Here is a 6,327-nt window from a genome sequence, read left to right as displayed (position 1 = left end):
TTATGTCGTCTGTTTTGGGAAAGTACCTGCATAAATGCGCACCCATAATTGCACACATAATCGCTATATCACATTTGACATTGTCTGTAAGCTTGAGATTAGAGGTCGACCGATTAATCGGAATGGCCGATTAATTAGGGCCGATTTCAAGTTTTCATAACAATCGGAAATTGGTATTTTTGGGCGCCAATTTCAAAAAAAAATTTTTTATACCTTTTATTTAACTAGGCAAGTCAGTTAAGAACACATCCTTATTTTCAATGACTGCCTAGGAACTGTGGGTTAACTGCCTTGTTCAGGGGCAGAACGACAGATTTTCACCTTGTCAGCTCAGGGGTTCCAATCTTGCAACCGCACAGTTAACTAGTCCAACGCTCTAACCATTGCACTCCACGAGTAGCCTGCCTGTTACGCAAATGCAGTAGAAGCCAAGGTAAATTGCTAGCTAGCATTAAACTTATCTTATAAAAAGCAATCAATCATAATCACTAGTTATAACTACTAATCCAGTTTAGCAGGCAATATTAACCAGGTGAAATTGTGTCATTTCTCTTGCGTTCATTGCACGCAGAGTCAGGGTATATGCAACAGTTTGGGCTGCCTGGCTCATTGTGAACTAATTTGCCAGAAGTTTACGTAATTATGACATAACATTAAAGGTTGTGCAATGTAACAAGAATATTTAGACTTAGGGATGCCACTCGTTAGATAAAATACCGAACGGTTCCGTATTTCACTGAAATAATAAACGTTTTGTTTTCGAAATGATAGCTTCTGGATTCAACCATATTAATGACCAAAGGCTGGTATTTCTGTGTGTTATTATGGTATAATTAAGTCTGATTTGATAGAGCAGTCTGACTGAGCAGCAGCAGGCCTGTTATCATTCATTCAAACAGCACTTTAGTGCGTTTTGCCAGCAGCTCTTCACAAGCACAGCGCTGTTTATGACTTCAAGCCTATCAGCCTAATGGCTGGTGTAACCAATGTGACATGGCTAGCTAGATAGCTGGGTGTGCGCTAATACCGTTTCAAACGCCACTCGCTTTTAGATTTGGAGTAGTTATTCCCCTTGCGCTGCAAGGGCCGCGGCTTTTGTGGAGCGATGGGTAACGATGCTTCGAGTGTGGCTGTTGTCGATGTGTTCCTGGTTCGAGCCCAGATAGGGGCGAGGAGGGGGACGGAAGCTATACTGTTACACTGGCAATACTATAGTACCTATAAGAACATCCAATAGTCAAAGGTACAGTGCCTTGCGAAAGTATTCGGCCCCCTTGAACTTTGCGACCTTTTGCCACATTTCAGGCTTCAAACATAAAGATATAAAACTGTATTTTTTTGTGAAGAATCAACAACAAGTGGGACACAATCATGAAGTGGAACGATATTTATTGGATATTTCAAACTTTTTTAACAAATCAAAAACTGAAAAATTGGGCGTGCAAAATTATTCAGCCCCTTTACTTTCAGTGCAGCAAACTCTCTCCAGAAGTTCAGTGAGGATCTCTGAATGATCCAATGTTGACCTAAATGACTAATGATGATAAATACAATCCACCTGTGTGTAATCAAGTCTCCATATAAATGCACCTGCACTGTGATAGTCTCAGAGGTCCGTTAAAAGCACAGAGAGCATCATGAAGAACAAGGGACACACCAGGCAGGTCCGAGATACTGTTGTGAAGAAGTTTAAAGCCGGATTTGGATACAAAAAGATTTCCCAAGCTTTAAACATCCCAAGGAGCACTGTGCAAGCGATAATATTGAAATGGAAGGAGTATCAGACCACTGCAAATCTACCAAGACCTGGCCGTCCCTCTAAATTTTCAGCTCATACAAGGAGAAGACTGATCAGAGATGCAGCCAAGAGGCCCATGATCACTGGATGAACTGCAGAGATCTACAGCTGAGGTGGGAGACTCTGTCCATAGGACAACAATCAGTTGTATATTACACAAATCTGGCCTTTATGGAAGAGTGGCAAGAAGAAAGCCATTTCTTAAAGATATCCATAAAAAGTGTCGTTTAAAGTTTGCCACAAGCCACCTGGGAGACACACCAAACATGTGGAAGAAGGTGCTCTGATCAGATGAAACCAAAATTGAACTTTTTGGCAACAATGCAAAACGTTATGTTTGGCGTAAAAGCAACACAGCTCATCACCCTGAACACACCATCCCCGCTACAAAGTATTAACTTAAGGGGGCTGAATAATTTTGCACGCCCAATTTTTCAGTTTTTGATTCGTTAAAAAAGTTTGAAATATCCAATAAATGTCGTTCCACTTCATGATTGTGTCCCACTTGTTGTTGATTCTTCATAAAAAAATACAGTTTTATATCTTTATGTTTGAAGCCTGAAATGTGGCAAAAGGTCGCAAAGTTCAAGGGGGCCGAATACTTTCGCAAGGCACTGTATATGAAATACAAATGGTATAGAGAGAAATAGTCCTATAAATACTATATTAACTACAACTTAAAACCTCTTACCTTGGAATATGGAAGTCTCATGTTCTGAGCAAGGAACTTGAACGCTTTTTTACAATGCACATATTTTACATGGCACATATTACTTTCTTCTCCAGCACTTTTGTTTTTGCATTATTTAAACCAAATTGAACATGTTTCATTATTTATTTGAGGCTAAATTGATTTTATTTATGTTTTATATTAAGTTAAAATAAGTGTTAATTCAGTATTGTTGTAATTGTCATTATTACAAATAAAAAAATTGTCTGATTAATCGGTATCGGCTTTTTTGGTCCTCCAATAATTGGTATTGGCATTGAAAAATCATAATCGGTCGACCTCTACTTGAGATCATTTGCACACGAAAAATCATACAATGATGGAAAGACCTGTGTGTTGTCCTTGTTAATGAAGACAGAAAGGAGCTCCAACTTCTTAGCCTCAAATTTGTCCCGCATATTGAATATAGTTGCAGAGAGTCCCTGTAATCCTAGATTCAGGTCATTCAGGAGAGAAAAAACATCACCCAGGCGGTCAGACAAGTGAAAATTATGGTCAGTAAAGAAAACTTTTAACTTGTCTCTCAATGCAAAAAAAAATTACGCGTCAATACTTTGTCCCTTGATAACCAGCGCACTTCTTCTGTATGTTGTAAAAGCGTTACAATGGTCGCTGCCCATATCATTACATAATGCAGAAAATAAAAGAGAGTTCAGGGGCCTTGGCAGCAAGAGTGTCTCGGTGGATTCTGCAGTGTACCCAAGTGGCATCGGAGCAAATGCTTGCAAGCGGCTTTACCACTCCACTGTCTCTCTGTCATGGCTCTTGCGCCATCAGTACAGTACAACACATCTTGACCACCAAAGTCCATTGGATGTCACAAAGCTGTCCAGTGCTTTAAAAGCATCCTCTCCTGTTGTCCTGGTTTCCAGTGGTTTTCAGAAGATGTCTTCCTTAATTGACCCCCCATCCCCCATAAACGTAACGGACATATACCATTCACTGGCTTGTATGTGAAGCAGTAATTGTTTCAAAACATCTCCTGCCATGTCACTTATGCGTCGAGAAACAGTGTTGTTTGATGAAGTCATTGTCTGTATGGTTGTTTTGGTATTTTCTCCCAGCATTGTCCCAGCCATATCTGAAAGAATTAAGCCCACCATAATAGTGTGGGGCTTGCCTCTCTCAGCCACTCGGTAGCTCACCATATAAGAGTCTTCTAGACCCTTCTTATTAATGGTATCTGATGCTTTTATACATGTCTTACTACTTGAAAGTCTTCTTTATTCTCGCTCAAAAAAACTCCCGTGGCTTATTTTCAAACCGTCGTGTTTCGTTTCTAAATGTCTGCCCAAGAGTGATGGTTTCCCGCGAGAGAGTAACGGTTAATGTGATGTTCATTATTTGACTAAGATACCTGTATTTGACATTGTGTTGTTATTTCGCTGAACACTAGATGGTTTCATTTTATTTTTGCCAGTGAAAACGAGGCTACTCTGGCGAGTAAAAAAACTCACCCAAATGCATAGGCCCGTTGGACAATATAAATGTACTGTTTGAAAATGTGAAGAAAAAAATATATATATATAATTTTTAAAAATTGTGAATGACATTTTTATTTGGCGTTCCCCCGGCATTGCGCGTACACCAGCAGTTTGGGAATATCTGGCCTACAGTAGTCTACACAATTATCTAGTCACACCTTCCACGTGGCATTCAATTAAAATGTCCCCATAAAGGTAGGCGATACTACACTACTGTTCTCGCAGCAATAGTACAGAAGTGTGACAAAGTGTAGGCAGGCTACGCTAGTTTATCGTACTTACTGTCAGTTGCTGGTCTTTTGATTCGCCTGTGTCATTCATGGCCACTGGTGGTTGGAGTGTCCTCGATTGTTGGAAAATAGTGGCTAAACTGGACAATCGGTCAGACATCCTGCTTAATACCTGCACGACCCCTCTCTACCTACCTGTATGGCTTGTCCAATGTCGAACTCGATTGACGACGACAACTAGCCTACAAACCTCTACCCTTCCTCAAAATAGTTCTAATTTACTTACGGTTAAATAGACACCTATCGCCAAAAGTGCACTCTTACAGAACAAGTCTGATATAACAGCGTAAAACGAGTAGCCTCCATTCCATTTAATCTATTCTGTTTACAGAAATAATTAGTTTGTTCTTTCGCCCATGTCTTTGAAGACATACGAGGATGCGGACGGAGAATGGCAGGTGTCCACTGTTGACTTCCCTTTCCCTTCACTCTCCCCTTCGCTTCTTGTATCTGACGACTCGTGTGTTGTTCCTGGATACCCTTAGAGATCAGTAGGTAGTTTAAACAGACAGGCAGAGGTGCGTAAAGCACCAGAGTAAATAGCTGTTTCTTCGATTTGCCGCGGCCCAATGACGACATCTGGTGGATAAATCGATGGCGCATAGAATTGCACTAACATCTCTCCAAATTACGGTGCCGCAATTGCTTGCCCTCAATACTAAATAGAACATAGAATTTAATATTTTAGTCTGGAAATGAAAGTCAAACATACTTTTATAGAGCTAAATGAAATGACAATTCTCATATTTGTTTTATGCCGGAATTGTAACTGATTGAAATGCAGCTAGGCCTACCACACAACCTGATGAGCTGCAGTTCGCGGCCGGGCTCAATGTGGGCGGAGTCAAACCTCGGGGCCGGCCTACGTGTGGGCGGTGTCAAACATATTTAACCCGAACCCTTCCCGCCTTCTTCAAGGTCAAAAGATTTAAGGTAAACTTCGAAGGTATCAACATCAACAAAAGCGAATGTTAATCGAACCTAACCTACATGAATAAAAATCTAAACAATGGAAGAGAGACTGTCATTATGCATAATGTACTTTGTAATATTCATGTTATACCAGTGCAGTGGCATATTTTTATATGACCTACTACCACCAATGTTAGCATTGCGTTAATTTAGCACCCATTTGCACGTGATCTATCTAATTGCTCACAATGAGGGAATCTTATTTGGACAAATTTGCCTACTTGAGCAGTAAGCCTAGGTTTACATGTACAGTTATGTAATCAATTTGATCATAGATTTTCTGTGTTTTTTCAATGTATGCCTTGTTTTTGTCTACTGTGTTAATTGTTTCAATTGTGTTATGTTGTTTAGTAAAGTTGACATAGATAGAAGTCACCAGAGTCTCTGATCTATTTACTGGAGCTAGTATAACTTAATGTACAAAGCACATTCAGCTTGCCAGTATGTCTATATGGTATAGTCTGTCTCCATTCTCATGAGGAAAGTAAATGGCATTATAAATCAGGATAGGTAGTAACTGTATATATATGCTCAATGAAATAATATTACAAAGTTATAACATTTATCAACACAATTTGAAAAGTACATGACAAACATAAGTCTGTTGTTCACTGCAACAATATCAGTAGCTTGTCCTGAAGCAAAGTGTTACAAAACATCTGCTGGTACCACTTTATATAATATTTCTAATGAAATACATTTGTATTCAGTGTGACTGTCAAACCTCAGATGGACAGCACAAAAAAATAGTCAGGGTAAAACATGGGCGGAGTCAAACATTTGACTCCGCCCACATTGAGCCCAGCCCGAATTGCACACTGCAGTCAGGGGTACTTGGGTGAAACTGCATACCAACCAAAAGCATCTCCATCCCAAATCTGGAATGGTAATGGTCCATCTATGGGTCCTTTCCCTCTATCCTCAACAAGGTCTTCAATGTCACACTGCACTCACTTTGAATGAGTCACTGTTATAATTAATGAGTCAGACTGTGCAGCCTGTACTGTGCTCTTGAAATTGCACACAAATAACTACAATCCAAGACTCTCTGAC

Source organism: Oncorhynchus nerka, linkage group LG28, assembly GCF_034236695.1.
Source record: "Oncorhynchus nerka isolate Pitt River linkage group LG28, Oner_Uvic_2.0, whole genome shotgun sequence".
NCBI classification, from domain to species: Eukaryota; Metazoa; Chordata; class Actinopteri; order Salmoniformes; family Salmonidae; genus Oncorhynchus; species Oncorhynchus nerka.
This window is presented reverse-complemented; position numbering follows the sequence as displayed.